Raw genomic sequence first — 12,301 nt, 5'->3', positions numbered from 1 at the left:
TCTGTTGAAATATGGGGTTGTTTTATACATGACTTTATTATTATTACTATTGTTATTATTTGGTAATGTCAGATCGGATAGTCTGTAGATTGGTTAAGCCTGCGATCCCCTTTAGGTTCTTTAATAGAGGAGGATCTAGGACGTGTTGTTAGAGGAGGATCTAGGACGTGTTGTTAGAGGAGGATCTAGGATGTGTTGTTAGAGGAGGATCTAGGACGTGTTGTTGTTCATGTTATTGTTGTTGTTTTTCTTTCTTGTTTTTTTTCCCCTTTTGTCCCTCCCGCCCAGGACACAAGCCCTATTTACCCCAGCCTTATGTATTTCACCGCCTTTCTCACGTCTCTTTAACTCCCTATCCAAGCACTTCTGTTATAGCTTTAAAACATTACCGTACACCATTCTCATGTAGCACTTCTGTTATAGCTTTAAAACATTACCGTACACCATTCTCATGTAGCACTTCTGTTATAGCTTTAAAACATTACCGTACACCATTCTCATGTCTCTTTAACTCCCTATACAAGCAAGTTATAGCTTTAAAACATTACCGTACACCATTCTCATGTCTCTTTAACTCCCTATACAAGCAAGTTATAGCTTTAAAACATTACCGTACACCATTCTACTCCTATGGCTGCTTCTGATAAATTGAACTGTAACTCTCAAGTACGTTTTGTTTCATGGAATGTTAGGGGATTGAATGGACCAGTCAAACGATCAGTGACGGACTGGACGGTCTGGCATTTGGGCAGATGCCAGAAGGGCCGCGGCCTCTCGAGGGCCGTTTGAGCCGGCCAATCACGGAGCGGCATGCTTGTCGGGTTTGCGCGGCCCATTCTTTGCAAGGCCGGTTTCACATTATCTCTCGGCCCACTATCAAACATCAATGGTGTTAAACGGCTTCGAATCAGCAATTTATCTCTCTCTCCTCCTCCTCTACAGTGGGAAACTAATCAGTATTTATACCAGATATGAGTCTCTATACTACAGTCATGGTGACCCTCGATATTTACATCAGTCTACATTCTTTTGTAACCTTATACAATAAAATGATTAAAAAGTGCATTGTTTGAAATACATTGAAATACAATAAATATGCCTGTATCTTTTATTTTATTATTGGTTTACAAAAGGTACATGAAGCAATGACTTCTGGGAATTTCAAAACCGAATGCGTCTACTTACTTCAGCACAGGGAATTGGCCGGTTCGATCCCCGACCAGTAGAAAAAATGTGGGCGGGTGAAGTGGTTGAGCACTGCTCTCCCATGCCCATTGCCCACATCCACGGCTGAAGTGCCCTTGAGTAAGGCACCTAACCCCTCACTGATCCCCGAGCGCCGCTCCAGACAGCTCACTGCTCCGGGTTAGTATGTGCTTCACCTCACTGTGTGCTCATTGTGTGCTTCATCTCACTGTGTGTTCACTGTGTGCTTCACTAATTCACGGATTGGGAGACCAAATTTCCCTCACGGGATCAAAAGAGTATCTATACTTATTACTAACTTATTTACTATTGGGGCAGGTCTCTCGGCACACTGCCTGATATTTTCCTCCTAATCTTAATGTAGCCTCTTGTTTTAGTGTTACCGTTTACTCTGAGAAAGTCAGCAGGTCCCCCTGGTTGAAAAACATCCCAAAGGAATCATTTTCTCAGCCCCACAATTGAAATGGACATTGTGTCATTCAATCTCAGGCCATGTCCCTGGGTCAAAAAAATCCATCGAAAGCTAAATTCATTGTCCAGGTGTGCCCTTATAAAGGTTAAGCTGAGTTGTGCATGTTTGGAGAATAGTGATCCATGATCACATCCATGATGACTAAGTGATCAATTTTGGGATGGGGTGAAAATTTCAACCACCAAAACATCACCCCCAAAGTGGAGAATAGCTATAGAAATGTATTAGTTTTGGGTGTTTTTCAGACAATGGGACCTGGTGACCTCAAAGTAAATGGTAACACTAAAACAAGGGGCTACATTAAGATTTTGGAGGAAAAGATCAGTTAAAGCAACACCAAAGAACTTTCCCTCTGTCGCACGCATGCTATTTGTTTATCCAGCACCGGCTTTGCAAATAACGATGTCCATAGACAAGGTAGAATATGTTGCACGATTTATGAAAGTACGATGTATTGCGACATCAGATGCAAGTCAAATTTATAGTTTCTTATGTCTCATTCCATCGAACTACAGATCAGCTACCCGATCGGGTAAACTTACATAGTGTGGTTATAGCCGATAGAGGGCTGTGAAGCTAATGCAGAAGTGCCGTTCACCCTGTTACAAGTTGATGAACCACTGAAACGATTTTGGAAACATTATTTTAAGGTACAAAAAAACTCTTTGGTGTTGCTTTAATTCACACAGGAATGCTTTACTCAGAGCAAAGAGATTTTTTAGATGTAATGAAATAATAAAGAGAAAAATAGAATGAGAATTCTTTCATCAATTCAGTGGTGGTGTCTTTTACTTAAGGGACATATTTATTGAAGTAATCTAAAAGTAATCCGATTACTCCATGTTTTTGGTAATCCAACTGATTACGTTACTGATTACAAAAATTGCCATGTAATTTGTAGTCAGTAATGGATTACATTTCAAAGTAATCTGACCCAACCCTGACCACAGCACACACACCACTTACACACCACTAACACACCACTACACCACTTACACACCACAAACACACCACTACACACACTCGTTGTAGCAAGATAACTAGCTAGCTATAAGTGCTGTGAAGGATAGAAGAAGAAGAATAAATGGCCTGAAGGAATAGAGTAAGACTAAGCAAACAGCCAGCCTAGTAGCAGAATGAAATACACTACAGATTGAAGCATCTTTGCAACATGTTTTAAATTCATCTGTATGAAAACACGTACAAAGACAATTTGATGCACAATTTAATTTGATTTACCATGAGTTACATTTAGTTTACATGTCATGCAATGATGGTTTTGGTTGTTGGTGGTGCATCCCTTAGTTACAATGCACAATTATACCCTCGCAATGGAGAGCTCTGCAAAACAAATAGAGTCCTAAAGTTAGGAGTGACTACCCGTTATTTTTAGGAGTTGCTCCTGAATTCGCCAGTTAGGAGCTACTTTTAGCCTTAAAATTCTTTGTGAATACAGCCCCTGAGCTGTAACATGGAAATGTGTATGTGAATAAAATGTTTCTACATGAACATTGGTACTTGTATCAACACGAATTGTGGTTTATATGCCACACAAACTTAGTCAGGGCACATACTGTTACGGCCGGCTCGTTCCCAGACCGAAACATAAAGAGGGACACGGACAACAAGGTTCAAACCAAATATATTAATTTATTAAAGTAAAGCACAAGGTTACTAATAGCAAAATGTCTAGGGGGAAATGAATGGGAGTGGTGGCGTGCGTGTATGGATGGATGTATGGATGCAAAGAGGGTCAGTATGTGAGAAGCTAGTAAGGTAGGCCTAAAGACAAAGAAAGAGAAAAAGAGGTAGAGTTAGAAATGAGGGGAGAGAGTAAAGTGCAAGTGTGAGAGAATCAAAGTGAGTGCCTGCAAGAAGGAAGAAAAGTGCCTAATGAGAGATAGAAAACCCCTTATATAGCCCCACCCTAACCATAGGTGTAATCAATGAGGGCATTAGCCCAACCAAGTCCAGCCCTGCCCGTGCACTGACAGGAGAAGGCCTGAAGGGGCACAGGGTCGTAACAATACACACACCACAAAATAGACTACATTATGTTAGTTTAAAAGTTAAACACTCAAACTTTTCAGCTAGCCGACAGGCCAACTGCTAAATATGTTCAGACATTGGATTTCATTATAAACCTAGCCAGGCAGGCAGCTAGGCTACATGCTGCAACACAGGTATGAAATATATTTTTTTGCAGAGCTCTCAATTGCGAGGGAATAATTGTGCATTGTAACTAAGGGATGCGCCACCAACAACCAAAAGACATTACAGGATTAGGTCTAGGAGTCCTCTCATCTTCTTTTAAGCTGTCCCAGACTTAGGTGCTGCTTTTAGGGTTAAAATGCTTCGTGAATTACTCTTAGTCAAAAAAATTAGGAGTCCTAAAGTTAGGCCTACGAGTGACACGCCCATTATTTTTTAGAGAATGTCTAATTCGCCTTATTCACCCGGCGGCCAGAACGAGGCTACAGGGTACACTTGCCACTACGCCTCAGTCCAGCAGATGGTGGTAATGCACTCTGTTTGCAAACTGGCAAGTGTAGCCGCCGCCGGCTGGGTGAATAAGGCGAAACTTCCGGTTTCTGAACTGGTTGCAGTTCCTTCTCTGGTTCCACGTGAGGGCGCTCGTCCACGAGTGCAGAATGAATGGAGGTCTATGGAGCTGTACCCCTCAAAATCCACTTTTCTCGGGATATGAAATCATTTTTTGTTATATTTCGGGGGGGCAAATAAAATAGGTCTACACACTGTTGACTATTATATTGTTTAAAGTCACTTAATTGTTCTAAAAAGCCTTTCAAACGTGTTAATGATGTCATTCATTAGCACAATGCTAGCGTGTTATGGGCAACAACGACCCAACCTGTAAGAAATAGAAAGGACAAGTACTTTCGACCTATAACCCATGTTGTTGTAAAAACTACAATCAAATCTGAGATTTCTCAACGACAATCAGGTGAAGGAGACAAATTTAGCTGTCTAGCTCCATAGACTCCCATTCATTTTTCACTCATGGCGATCGTCCCCAGTGGAACTCTGGTGGAACTAGACAGATAGATAGATAGATAGATAGATACTTTATTGATCCCCAAGGGGAAATTCAAGAAATTCAAAACTCAAATTCAAATTCAAGAAATTCAAAACTGCAACCAAAATTCAGTACAATGGGACTTAATAGGGAGTGGCCAGGCTCTCCGTAGATGGGCTCTGTTTTAGCCTTAAAATTCTTTGTGAATACGGGCCCTGCTGGACTGAGAAATGAGCTTGCTGTTGTTAATTTGTCTCTGGTGCCAGACACAAAACACAGGGGCACATGGGGAGGAAAAGTAACCTCATCGCCCCCTACTGGTTGCGTTCCTACAGTTTGGCAAAATTAATGGAATTTTTGCTGTCTATGGATTTTCCATAGCTCGTTTTTTAGAAAAAATGTTTAGGAACGTCACCTCTTACGTGTATGTCACTTAATATTAATTTCTATACAAACCAAGACGGCGGATTCCTAAAGAAACGCAAGCACCCACACCATAAGTTTATCTAAAATAGCTATGTACCAAAAATTACATTTTACCGTGACTTGAAGAGCTGTAAACAGTGTTGTAAGGCTGCGTACAAATCCACTTGGAGCTCCAGTGGAATTTTGAATTGCGACGACGAGAATTCTCGGGCTAACCGTTGATGTGCAGCGAGAAAGGTTGGGAATAAGTACCCACCAGCCCAGCACTAAACTCCGAGCGTGGTAAACAAAATCGGATATTTCAGGCAGTAAACTAAACTACATTTTGTTCAAATCTACACATCTATGGCTACTGAAAAATGTAAGGTTCATTTAACAAATGTTATTTTGAAGTATTAAAAAACATTGTTGTTTTAGAATTTTCAAACGAAATGGTTGGTAATTAGCACGTTTACGATAGGTATCTCGGTCCCCATGGGAAAGTTAGTGGAATGGCTTCCGTATGATATGCATTGGGGTCACCACTGTTGCTTCTGGTGATCATACTTTATTTTTAGGACCAGTATGATTTGTTTCGAGTTTTTTTGTAACATGGTAGAGTTTATCTGTAGCCTATTTCTACTCAGCTCCCTCTACAGAGTTTATACTGTATTTCTACTCAGCTCCCCTATAGACCTTATACTGTATTTCTACTCAGCGCCCCCTATAGACCTTATACTGTATTTCTACTCAACTCTCTCTATAGAGTTTATACTGTATTTCTACTTAGCGCCCCCTATAGACCTTATACTGTATTTCTACTCAGCTCCCTCTATAGACCTTATACTGTATTTCTACTTAAGCTATAGAGCGTATCTGTATTTCTACTTAGCGCCCCCTGTAGAGCTTATACTATATTTCTACTTAGCGCTCCCTATAAAGCGTATTCTATATTTCTACTTAGCGCCCCCCATAGAGCGTATCTGTATTTCTACTTAGCGCCCCCTATAGAGCGTATCTGTATTTCTACTTAGCGCCCCCTATAGACCGTATACTTTATTTCTACTTAGCGCCCCCTATAAACCGGATTCTGTATTTCTACTTAGCACCCCCTATAGAGCGTATCTGTATTTCTACTTAGCGCCCCCTATAGAGCGTATCTGTATTTCTACTTAGCGCCCCCTATAGAGCTTATACTGTATTTCTTGATGATAATCCCTTTAATTGTTCTTGCTCATTCTGCTGCTCTATACACTCTTCCGTTCAAATGTGGCACCCGAGGCCTTTATCCAATCATATTCAGCCCTCTGATTAGTTTGAGTGCCATGTGACCAACAGGCCCCGCCTCTCATACCCTTTAGAATGTTCAGGGGACTTCTAGAGATGGAACAGAATAAGAATGTTGTGTCCAGCGAAGGGCCTCAGTAATGTAACTAATGTTGCTACATGAGAATGCTGTGTCCAGCAAAGGGCCTCAGTAATGTAACTAATGTTGCTACATGAGAATGCTGTGTCCAGCTGTGGGTACAGCAGCAAAGCAGTTATTGGATTTCCAACCTCTAGGGAATGAGATGCACCAACAGCTCCTAGCCCTCAGCCTGGGTCCATAATGACCTGTGGTATGTCCATAGGGTTGTGTAGCCTGGGTCCATAATGACCTGTGGTATGTCCACAGGGTTGTGTAGCCTGGGTCCATAATGACCTGTGGTATGTCCATAGGGTTGTGTGAGGGCCCCAGGATATTCTCTCCGTGGTCGTGTTGACCCCGTGCCTCAGTGGTCGTGTTGACCCTGTGCCTCCCTGGGCAGCACCTGAGCTCACCTGTGCCCTTGGGGTCACGGAGGAAGGCGGGGCTTCACACAGCATCCATCTCCGATGGCGTACTTCCATCAGTACACTGTGTGCTAGCTCGCATAGCGTATGAACTTCAACAAGATAGCGTAGACTTCAATCAAACACCAACTCGTGCACTTAACGGAAATGTCAATCACATTTAAATATAACTTTATTGGTGTCCTCTATTCAACAGTGACATAGTCGTACTGTGTTCTAACTTGTGTGTACACCTGTAAACCCGAGCGCCACTGTAGCAGGCAGCTCACTGCGTCGGGATTAGGGGGCAGCCGTGGCCTACTGGTTAGCGCTTCGGACTTGTAACCGGAGGGTTGCCGGTTCGAACCCAGACCAGTAGGCATGGCTGAAGTGCCCTTGAGCAAGGCACCCAACTGCTCCCCGAGCACCGCTGTTGTTGCAGGCAGCTCACTGCGCCGAGCGTGTTTCACTAATTCACGGATTGGGATAAATGCAGAGACCAAATTTCCCTCACGGGATCAAAAGAGTATATACACTTATACAGGGATCAAAAGAGTATATATAGTTATACAGGGATCAAAAGAGTATATATACTTATACAGGGATCAAAAGAGTATATATACTTATACTTATGTAAGGAACAAAAGAGCATATATACTTATACAGGGATCAAAAGAGTATATATACTTATACTTATGTAGAGATCAAAAGAGTATATATACTTATACTTATACAGGGATCAAAAGAGTATATATACTTATACTTATACAGGGATCAAAAGAGTATATATACTTATACTTATACAGGGATCAAAAGAGTATATATACTTATACAGGGATCAAAAGAGTATATATACTTATACTTATACAGGAATCAAAAGAGTATATATACTTATACAGGGATCAAAAGAGTATATATACTTATACAGGGATCAAAAGAGTATATATACTTATACAGGGATCAAAAGAGTATATATACTTATACTTATACAGGAATCAAAAGAGTATATATACTTATACAGGGATCAAAAGAGTATATATACTTATACAGGGATCAAAAGAGTATATATACTTATACAGGGATCAAAAGAGTATATATACTTATACTTATGTAGGGATCAAAAGAGTATATATACTTATACAGGGATCAAAAGAGTATATATACTTATACAGGGATCAAAAGAGTATATATACTTCTACAGGGATCAAAAGAGTATATATACTTCTACAGGGATCAAAAGAGTATATATACTTATACAGGGATCAAAAGAGTATATATACTTATACTTATACAGGGATCAAAAGAGTATATATACTTATACAGGGATCAAAAGAGTATATATACTTATGTAGGGATCAAAAGAGTATATATACTTATACAGGGATCAAAAGAGTATATATACTTATGTAGGGATCAAAAGAGTATATATACTTATGTAGGGATCAAAAGAGTATATATACTTCTACAGGGATCAAAAGAGTATATATACTTATACAGGGATCAAAAGAGTATATATACTTATACAGGGATCAAAAGAGTATACTTCTACTGTAAAGTGTGTTTCCCACTGCTGCTGCTCCAGCTTCCACCGCAATCACCACAAGTTTGAAAACGCTCCTCCTCCTCTGCTCTGTGGCCAAGATGGCAGCCGTTGAGGGCAAAAAATGTCCATTCCACACTCAACTTTTTGACAGTTATGAGGGCAGCTAGGGGGCCCCTGACCTGGTCTCAAGGTGTTTGCCGGTGGGACAAGCGAGATTTTGCATGCTCCTGTCCTGTTGTAGGCTACAAACAGTACTTCTGTACATGTAGGCCCTAGGCTATGATCTGTGTTCAAAAGAGTTCAAAGAATCCACACATATTTAGGCTACTGTGGTAAACGTCAATCGAGGGTGCAGTGATGACGTATCAACATCGGAATTTGACATTTACTCAATGAAGTTATACAGTAGGCTAATGTTAATTGGCAGAAAGATTGAACATGGTTTGCTACATCTATACGACAATATACTTCAGCTAGCTAGCGACAGTTACAACTAGTTAAGCAAGGAGATGGTTAAGTTTATGTTTGTATTAGGGCTGTCAGCATAACGTGTTAGTATGAGTATGAGTAAGGATCCATCATACACGTTATTTTTTTTAATCACATTAATTTGTGCCGTCAAAGATTTTTAATTTTACACTGTCACTTGTTCTGTTATCAACAATTCTCTTTGGCTGCCAATATTTTGACTCTTTGATGCATCGTTTATCCTCAAACTGACACAGACACCCAGTAGGCTAGGCCAGCGGTCCCCAACCACCGGGCCGCAGGACATTCCTAACCGGGCCGTAGCCTACGACATGAGTTAAAAAAAAAAATGCATGCAAACTAAACTAAATTTAATTCGCAATAATGTCACGTTTTTACATGGCATAGGCCTATATTCAGTTGTTTGATTGCACGCATGTTTGCATTTTGCAAGGTCTATTTTCTTACGTCTGTCTGTCCCGCCTTCAACACTTTTACATACAGTATTTAATTCGCAATAATGTCACGTTTTTACATGGCATAGGCTTATATTCAGTTGTTTGATTGCACGCATGTTTGCATTTTGCAAGGTCTATTTTCTTACGTCTGTCTGTCCCGCCTTCAACACTTTTACATACAGTATTGCCTTCAGCGCTGCGCAGCCTCAGGTCAGCTCACTTCACTTGATCAGTTCTTGGCGAACGGTAGTGTCACACGAAGTTAGCTAAACTGCTAGAATGAGCAACAAAAAACAAGCATCTTTATCAGGTCACTGGCCAGAGTGTTTGAGTTGCGAGAGCCGCTGCAGAGATTTCTTACAGAAAAAAAGTCACCGTTAGCTGCACATTTTAGTGATGAGGACTGGGTGTAAAAAAACTCGCTTACCTGTGTGACATATTCGGGTTGCTTAATGACCTCAACCTGTTTTTAGATCAAAACAAAAGCAGAATATCCCGAGATAGCCGTAAAAGCGCTGAAAACGTTTCCCACCACATATCTATGCGAGGCCGGGTTTTCGGCAATGACTGCAACTAAGACCAAATTGCGCAATCGACTGGACATTTCAAACACACTGAGGGTGTCACTGTCTTCCATCACCCCCAGATGGAAGCTTCTTGTTGCAGGGAAACAAGCGGGGCTCCCACTGATTATATTCGTAATGCACGTTTAGTTCCCATGTTTTGTTCCCATATTTTGTTAAGCATGTTCACACTTATAGATGTAGCTTCAAGTTGTTAAATTTTCATAGTTCATAGCCTATTGTTCAATTTTCACTTCTTCAAGTTCACGTTTTTCACAAGAGATCGTTACCTTCACTGTTCATACATAACTGGAGCTAGTTCTTTTCAAGTAATGCATGCACAACACATATGGAACATGGAACCCCCGAACCCCCCCCCCCCCGCCGGTCCGTGAAAAAAAAATAGAAATCAAACCGGTCCATGGTACATAAAAGGTTGGGGACCCCTGGGCTAGGCTATACTTCTGTCTGCCTTCCTCCTGTAAGCCTTAGCCTAGTCATGAAGATACACTAACGCAGTTCTAAACTCCCGGTCGGCTGAATGGGCGTTATACTTTAAAAAAAATAAAATCCCTGTCGGCTCAGTCGACATGGAATTAAAATATCATTGACACACCTCGAGTTTAAACTATAATCTACGACATGGGTCGGCAACAGGCGGCCAAAGCTGCCGCCACTGATATTTGTTTGGCCCAGTCAAATTATTCTGGCATCTTTTATTTTACGATATTGATTTACAAATAGCCTATTCACCAATCAGACTGTGAGTTGGTGCTTAACAAATATGAGAAAGAACACCAGATCGCACTGGATCCTGCTAGCTCTGCATAGCCCTTGGCCAGCGCTTCAATATTGCGCCTTTGTGCTTGTTTGGAGCAAATAGCTGCGTTTTGTAGTGTGGTATGATTATGTAGCGTCGGCGCATAAAGACTGTGTTAGCGTTCTCCACCGAAAGGCATGCTGGGACTCGAGGGTGAACAATCGGGGGGTTTATGTCTGTATTTCTCCTTAGTTATAAGTGTAAAGTTAGCGTCTTTAGTGTGACATGTTTCCCTTTTAGTTCTCCCTCGTGTGTGATCCTTTTTGTGTGGGGGGCTGCGACCTCCCCTGTATGTGTAGTGTGTGTGTCTTCTTGACCTGCCCTGTGTGCATTGTGATCTATGTCTGTGTCCCTGCCCTCGTTCCTGAGTAATAAAGCTTGCTCTGAACTACTCTTGGCGTCCTGAAACCTTTGAACGCTACAATATTATTTATCGTGACAGCGTTGTTGCATATCTGATACACAGGTTTTGCATTTGTGAAACCGGGTAAGATGAACGCAATTTTTTCTTTCCATTCCTGTTTATAGGCCCAGCTATTTCCATTCCTGTTTATAGGCCCAGCTATTTTTCTCCAGCTCCAACTCCTTTAGCTCGCTTCTCACTCTGCATGCTAATAATTCTTGTAAGCAAACAATACACATTGTCAGGAGATGGGTCAACCAAGTAGCTTATTTAAGAATAAAAGATAGACTTTATGCAAAGAAGTTTTTCATGTTTGGAACATTTGGAATAAAAAAAAAAAGGTTTTATTTAATACATTTTCCGTTGGCATCAGATTATTTATAGCCTAACATAATGGTGATGAACACTGGTCGGTAGGGCCCCCTTGACATTTTTGCTTGGGTCCCCCAGACTCTAGAATCGCCTCTGCATCTAGGGACTACTGTAGCTGTGCACTGCGTGTCGTCGGAATTTTCTGTGGACTCATTAGTATAGAAGTACCCAAGGTTACAAATAAAGATGTGAATGCACTCATGGGCTCATTAGTATAGAAGATTAAACATAAAGATCCAGGTTAAAAAGGAGTTGTACCAAGTACAATGGGAAGGAGTAGATTTGCTGTTAATGTGTTTCTTCTTAAACCTAGGAACCACAGCTTGAAGAAAATACCAAATCACTGCAAACATTGCCATGTCACGTGACGTCAAAGCCACTTCTCAGCAGCGCGGCACACTTGCCCTCTTCTCAACCACTTCTATTAAGCTAAAGTTGCAAGGCAAATTTAAAATCATAATAAAAACCACCTGTCCGTAGCTGGAGCTGCTACTGATACATTTTGATATCATCTCAAGTCCCTGATGATCACCACTTGTGGATATCATGTTTTTTTTTTTTTATCAGGATGCCGTGAAGCCATATATAACAATGTTCCTTGTTTCATGATATTGTTTTCAACCATATTCCTTCATAAAATGACAATGCTGAGCTCTACATCCCTGTTGAAAAAAAAAAACAGCCTGACCAGCTAAAGGTGGTTTGCTGGTTGACCAGCTTGTTAACCAGCTTGTTTGACCAC

This window comes from Alosa pseudoharengus, unplaced genomic scaffold (genome assembly GCF_046254945.1).
Source record: "Alosa pseudoharengus isolate Yale_2024_CS ecotype anadromous, Long Island Sound unplaced genomic scaffold, YU_APseudo_1.1 YU_APseudo_1.1_scf_18, whole genome shotgun sequence".
Classification (NCBI taxonomy): domain Eukaryota; kingdom Metazoa; phylum Chordata; class Actinopteri; order Clupeiformes; family Clupeidae; genus Alosa; species Alosa pseudoharengus.
The sequence above is the reverse complement of the archived record's forward strand: the minus strand, read 5'-3'. Positions refer to the sequence as shown.